The sequence below is a fragment of the Nyctereutes procyonoides genome, unplaced genomic scaffold (assembly GCF_905146905.1).
Source record: "Nyctereutes procyonoides isolate TBG_1078 unplaced genomic scaffold, NYPRO_anot_genome, whole genome shotgun sequence".
In the NCBI taxonomy this organism is placed as follows: Eukaryota; Metazoa; Chordata; class Mammalia; order Carnivora; family Canidae; genus Nyctereutes; species Nyctereutes procyonoides.
Window position 1 is genome coordinate 110,717,857 of NW_026575125.1, and position 8,017 is coordinate 110,725,873.

Sequence of the window (8,017 nt, forward strand, 5' to 3'; positions counted from 1 at the left end):
ACAGTTTTAAGACATTAAGTTTTGGAGCAGTTTATTTTTTAGCAATAGCTAACTGATGTAAGTGCTTGCTCATTCCATTTTGCATTCTACTCTAATTTGTTACCTTTGCCTATAAAACCCTTCATTATCTAGCATTTCTGCCTCCAGAATAACTCTTTTTAAAATACCATCCTTCCTATCCTTATCACCGTTGCAAAATCCTGAAACCTACAATTGCCTTGACAGCTCCCCCTTCATCAACATCCTTATTAGCAAGCATGTTCTGTTGCCTCCAATCTTATCAATGGCCAGAGATCAAAACATGAGCCATGCTCTCACAAATAAAAATGGGCACAAGACCTAGACCTCAAATCATCCCCAATAGCAAATACTTCCTGATGGTTCATCAGCATAGGTAACTTAAAGGTTACAAAAAAAATTATGATGATGAAACTACTTAATTTTATGAAGGTATGAGTAAACGTGCATTTTTATAACATTTATGGAGGGCAATTCAGTAATACCTATTGAAGTTTAATATATGTATATTTTTCAGAAATAATAAGATAACTTCAGGATCTCATCTTAAGGAAATAAATGAAAAAAAAAGAACAAAGATATATGTACACCAGGACTTTTGTATTAACAAGGCATTTGAAATCATCTAAATGTCTATCAACAGATATTTATTAGATAAATTATTAACATCAATACAGTGGGAAATAGGGTAGTCATTAAAAACCTTGACATGGAAAATTCCCATGATAGGTTGTTAAGAAAATAGCAGTAGAGTATGAAATGATTGTTATTATGATTTTTTTATACATATAGTATGTATAGCAATCTGCCATCACTAGATGAAATTACATTTCAGAAGAAAATTACAGTAGGGTAGGCCTGGTAGTAGAGAAAGAGCTACTTATCATGGGCATTTTAGGAGAGTTGAAGGGGCCTTGGATCAGACAGTGAAGATATCAAAAATATTTCTGTTCATTGGTGGGAGGTGAGCTGATTCATTTCATAATGGCAGACTGGAGACCTGTGAGGGATCCCTTGTGGAGGACCATGAGCCATTGACTATAGGTGCATATATTTAATAGCTGGTTTTAAGTGTTTCTCTGCTTTGGATTTCAACTCAGTGAAGATTGCCAATTTTGACACCATGATAAGAGTTGGGCTTTAGAGAAATGCAGGAAAAGGCACATGATCATGCCAATGAGAAAGACTATGGGAAAGCCAGTTAAGAAGGGATAGGAGGTGAAATGCAGAGTATGGAGCAAAAGTTCATAGCAAGGCAGCTGACTGATCTGATGTGCAGGAAAGATGAGTCATTCACACTCTGTCAGGCCCAAAAATATTGGGTGAGGAGAAGCTTTAAAATATATTGGACTGGGATTCCTGGGTGGCTCAGCTGTTAAGCGTCTGCCTTCGGCTCAGGGCATGATCCTAGAGTCCTGGGATTGAGTCCTGCATTGGGCTCCCTGCATGGAGTCTGCTTCTCCCTCTGCCTGTGTCTCTGCCTCTCTCTCTCTCTCTGTGTGTCTCTCATGAATAAATACAACCTTAAAAAAATAAAATAAAATATATTGGACTTGCTAAACTCAAGCAAAATGGAGCTTACACTTTCCTTAGGTAATAAAGTATAAATCTTGAAGACTGGAAAATTTGGAGACAACACTAAAAACAACAACAAAAAAAGAAAGAAAGAAAGAAAATATGATTTCTTCTCAATGTCTAAAATCATAAAAATATGACTTTTTAAAAAACTTTTTGTTATTATGGGCAGGTAGATCAGATAACACATTGGACGGGAAATAAACCATTCTCACCGAATGTATACTCTGAAATAGGAGTTGTAATTTATTTGAGCTTTCTAAGAAAGATGTTAGTAGCCCACATTGATGACACATGTCCCCCCAAAAGCATTACTCAGCTGTATGGAGGGGAAATAAAAAATAATTTTGTATCTATTTACCTGGAAAGGCAGGAGTCCTCCTCTCCATTTACAACATCAAAGAATTGTAGAAAATGCATTATAAATAACACGGTCATTGGGAATTTTGTATTAAGAGTCCATGCAGTTTGGTGTCTCCCTATGAGTTTTTGTCTAATCCTCCTATCCATCCTCAACGTTTCCTATCATGCAGTCTCTCAGCAGATGCAGATGTAAAATCAGCTGCTCACCAGCTAACTGGCAGCATCGTAAGTAAGAAGAGGGCTTGGGACTTACGTACAGAGAACAGCAGGAACACCTTCTATGGGGTTTCTAAGCATGGACTCTTGGCTTGGCAGACAGCCATAGATTGAGAAGATAAAGAGAAGTGAGTAAGAAAAAAGGCATGAAATATTGTACCATGTTAAAATATTAATAAAAAGATGGAAGACAAATTTCATACACATCCATGTATGTGTATATAAAGAAAACTGATCTAGGAATGAGAAGTAATATTAAGTTACACCTTTTATTTATGAAGCACTATGCTTGGTAAGTGATGTATAGTATTTTGTTTCAATTTCTCAACAAACCTGAGAGGTTAGATTCAGTCATCCTTTTTTATACACATAAAGAAATTAAAGCTGAGGGAAAAGAAACATCGTACTCAAGGCTCCATACTTCATTAAATTCTTTGAGGCGGTATTTATAATCAAATATCTCTAATTCCATTATTTTTCATTCTGCTTCAAAATGTTGCTTTGCTAGTTCAAGGCCAAAGGGAGGCAAAAACAAGATTTAAATAGACTTACAGCCAAGATCACAATGTGAGCATATGTATTTGTCACCTTGCATCTAGATTCCCACTGAAATGACCAAAGAAGCATACAGATATGAGGAAATCTAATTTATGAAGGAAGTATGTTGGTGTTCACGGTTCTACCTGATGTAGGGACCTTTTAATTTTTTTAAACTTGGATTAAATAAGGAAATCACCTTCACCTCATTAAAATGAGCAGTATCATCATCAAGAATGTGTTTGTTAAGAACTCAGTATCTAGAGCCAGAATGCTTGGCTTCAAATTCCATTTCCTCTAATTATAAAAGGTATAATTTAAAAAAAATTGTATAACTTTCACCAAATTACTTACCCTTTCCTTGCCTTGTTTTCCACATGTGCAAAATGGAGCTGTTATGAGATCAAAATAAATTGATATTTGTGAAGAGATCAAAATGGTACCTGATGCATAGTAAACCTAAATAAATATATACTAAATACAAAATAATCGAAAAGAATAATTGTTTCTTTGCATGAGAGACTTCTAAGTAAGAATGTAAATTTAGCACTAGAATCTAATACTTCCTTTTCTGAATTTCCATCCAAATGACTGCAATATGTATGGTGAATAAAGTCCCCCAAATATATCCAATACTCATTCCTGGAACCCATAAATGTCACTGTATATGGCAAAAAAGGACTTTGCACATGTGGTTGAATTAAGGATTTTGAGATAGAAGATTCTCTGAATTATCTGAGTGAGCCCTAAATGAAACCACAAGTGTCCTAGAAGAATGAGGCAGAAAGAGATTTTAAGATAGAAGAGGAAGGAACCTATGTGATGATGGAAGCAAGGGGGAGGAAATGCAATATAATATGAAGGTATGAGCCCAGGAAGGACAGCCTCTAGTAGCTAGAAAAGACAAGGATTGGATTCATCCACAGAGACTTCAATGTGAACAGAGCCTAGCTGACACCTTGATTTTGGTCTCATGAAACCCATGTCAAATTTCTGGCCCTCAGAATTGTAGGAGAATCAAGTTGTGTTGAATTAGCCACCCAGTTTTTGGTAATTTGTTATAGCAACCATTTGTTATAGAAAACTAACACAATGCCTAAAGGTACATATGAATGGAGAAAAATTATATGAATGCTAGAGACAAGGGAAGGGTAAATGTCAATTTCTACTCCATATAGTACAAATGTAATCTAAAGAAAGACATAGGGCTGACTTTTGAAGCACTTCTAATAGAAGAGCAGTATGTCTGGAAAGAAACCAGATACCCCTTACTTTAGGTACCTCACATGTGTAGATGAAAGCATGCTGTGGGGCGGTCAGAACATATTACCTAGACTTCCCCTTGACAATGAGGCCAAACCAACACAATCTGAAGTCCAATAGTGTCACCTGTTGTACCTACAATTATTCCTGGCAAAAGCTCCTGTGCTAAGCAGCAATCTCTGTGAAAGTAACAGTAGGGCTGGGCTGAGAGTTGAACAGTGCTTCCTGACATGAAAATCCTTGGCAAAAAACAGAGAGGAGGTTTTTCTGCATAGACATGAAACTCCCTGCTGGGCATATTCTTGTTTTTGACTCTCTCCATGTTTCTGTCAATGAACTGGATCTAGGAATCAGAAGGAGAAATATTTAGCAAATAGATTTCCCCCATTTTCCCTTGCTTTAGAATTTGGCAGAGACCCAGTCTGTTTTCCAAAAGATCTGTCTTAAATGAACTTTACTGAGAATAAAAGAATACTTTGCATGCCTAGATACTTCTTTGTAAGTATACATAATTAGAGGAGGATTGATAGATCCAGGGAAATGTATTGAAATTCAAAAGCTCCTCTCAGGGATGCTGGGTGGCTCAGCGGTTGTGTGTCTGCTTTTGGCTCACGCTGTGATCCCGGAGTCCTGGGATCGAGTCCCACATCAGCCTTCTTGGATGGAGCCTGCTTCTCCCTCTGCCCATGTCTCTGCCTCTCTCTCTGTGTCTCTCATGAATAAATAAATAAAATCTTAAAAAAAAAACCACAAAAGTTTCTCTCAAAAATTAAAACCGATATTTTAATCTAAAAGAGATTTAGTCTAAGAAACAAAAGAAAATCAAGAAAACATGGAATCTATACAGCTAGACCAAGCAATCATGATGAAAGAATAATCAATGAACATGAAACAGTGAAGGAAGATGAAAGATATTGTCAAATACAAAAATGTTATGGAGACATAGAAGCCATAGATAAGGTCTTTTAGTAAGACTCCTGATATAATGGTTGTTGGCCTTCAGTTATTTTTCTCTCACATTCCAAAACACAGCTCAATGAAATGTTGAGACTTTTCTCGTAAATATTATTGGCTAAATGCATAAGCATCATTCTTGATGACGCTGTAAACATGTATAGGAATTTCACTTACTAGTTGCTTTTTACTCAGTTTATGTGTTTCCAGTGTATTTACTGTGTGATTGACACATTTAAAAATAGCATTGTATTAACAGCTCCTGACACAACCTAGAACAAAAGATAAAACACTTAAAAACTGACAGTTTCATTGAAAAACAATCCTTTTAGAAAACCATTTGACAAATGTGAGAAGAGTTTCCAGTTACTTTAAGCAGATAGTAATCTATTGAGAAAAAATAACCTGGAATGCACGTCATGATCTACTTAGACTTTTCTTAATTAAATACAGCCTTATTTTAAAATGGATGAAAAGATGACCTTTGCACAGAAAAAAAATACATTTAAAGAAATATAAATGAAAACACAGTAGTACAACACCTTCGGGATGCAGCAAAAGCAGTCCTAAGAGGAAAATATATAACAATACAGGCCTACCTCAAGAAGCAAGAAAAATCTCAAATTAACAACCTAACCTTACACCTAAAGGAGCTAGAAAAGAAAAACAGAAGCCTAAATCCAGCAGAAGGAGGGAAATAATAAAGATTAGAGCAGAAATAAATGGTATAGAAACTTAAACAACAATAGATCAAGGAAACCAGGAGCTGTCTCTTTGAAAAAAATTAATAGAATTGGTAAACTTCTAGCTAGACTTATCAAAAAGAAAAGAGAAAGGACCCAAATAAATAAAATAACAGAGAAATCAGAGCCATCATCACAGAAATACAATTATAAGAGAATATTATGAAAAGCTATATGCCAACAAATTGGGCAACCTGGAAGAAATGGATAAATTCCTAGAAACATATAAACTGTCAAAACTTGAACAGACTGATAGCCAGCAAAGAAATTGAATCAGTAATCAAAAATCTCCAAACAAGCAAAAGTCATCCCAATGGCTTCACAGGCAAATTCTACTAAACCTTTAAGGAAGAGTTAATATGGTTCTCCTCAAGCTATTCTTTTTTTTTTTTCTTCTCAAGCTATTCTAAAAAAAAAAAAAAAAAAACAGAGAAGGAAGGAAAACTTCCAAATTCATTCTATGAGGCCAGCATTACCCTAATACCAAAACCAGATAGAGACTCCACTAAAAAGGAGAACTACAGGCCAACATCCCTGATGAAAATGGGTACAAAAAATTTCAATAAAATACTAGCAAATCAAATCCAACAATACATTAAAAAATCATTCACCATGATTGAATGGGATTTATTCCTGGATTGCAAGGCATGTTCAATATTCACAGTCAATGTGATATACCACATGAATAAAGGAAAGAATAGCAGCCATATCATTTCAATAGATGCAAGAAAAGCATTTGACAAAGTACAACATTCATTCAAGATAAAGAACTCAACAAAGTGGGTTTAGGGAGAACATACTTCAACATAATAAAGGCCATGTATGAAAACCTCGCAGGTAATATCATCCTCAATGGGGAAAAACAGAGCTTTTCCTCTATGGTCAGTAACAATACAGGGATGACCACTCACTCTCACCATTTCTATTTAACAGAGTACTGGAAGTCCTAGCCACAGCAATAAGACAACAAAAAGAAATAAAAGGCATCCAAATCAGCAAGAAAGAAGTAAGACTTTCACTATTTGCAGATGACATGATACTACATATAGAAAACCTGAAAGAATCCGCAAAAAATTGTTAGAACTGATACATGAATTCAGTAAAGTCACAGAATACAAAATCAATGTACAGAAATCTGTTTCATTTCTATACATCAACTAATGATGTAGCACAAAGAGAAGTTAAGGACTCAATCGCATTTACAATTGCACCAGAAATAATAAGATACCTGGGACTAAACCTAACCAAAGAGGGGAAACACTTGTACTCTGAAGACTATAACACACTGATGAAAGAAATTGAAGATGACCCAAATGGGAAGACATTCCATGCACATGAATTAGAAGAACAAATACTGTTAAAATGTCTGTATTACCTAAGCAATCTACACATTTAATGCAATCCCCATCAAAACATCAGTAGCATTTTTCACTGAACTAGAACAAACAACCTAAAATTTGTGTGGAACCACAAAAGATTTCAAATAGCCAAAGTTGAAAAAGAAAAGCAAGGCTGGAGGTATCACAGTTCTGGACTTTAGGCTATATTACAAACCCGTAGTAATGAAAATATGGTACTGGCACAAAAATGGACAAATAGATCAACAGAATAGGGTAGAAAATCCAGAAATGAACCCACAACAATATAGTCAATTTTTGAGAAAGCAGGAAATAATATCCAATGGGGAAAAATCTCTTCAACAAATGGTGGTGGGAAAACTGGACAGCAACATGCAGAAGAATGAAACTGGACCATTTTCTTATACCATACACAAAAATAATTTAAAATGAATGAAAGACCTAAATGTGAGACAGGAAATCATCAAAATTCTTTTTTTAAATTTATTTACTTTTATTTTAATTTCAGTATAATTTTTTGTCTCTTTTTTTCTTTATAAATTTATTTTTTATTGGTGTTCAATTTGCCAACATATAGAATAACACCCAGTGCTCATCCCATCAAGTGCCCCCCTCAGTGCCTGTCACCCAGTCACCCCCACCCCCCGCCCACCTCCCCTTCCACCCCCCCTAGTTCGTTTCCCAGAGTTACGAGTCTCTCATGTTCTGTCTCCCTTTCTGGAAATCATCAAAATTCTCGAGGAGAACACAGGCAGTAACTTCTTTGACATCAGCCACGGTGACTTCTTTCTAGAAATGTTGCTGGAGGCAAGAGAAACAAAAGAAAAAAAAAACAAACAAACCCTATTGGGACTTCATCAAAATAAAAGGCTTCTGCACAGTGAAGGAAACAGTCAACGAAACTAAAAGGCAACCTACAGAATGGGGGAAGGTATTTGCAAATGGCATAGCTGATAAAGGGTTAGTATCCAAAATCTCTAAAGAACTTAT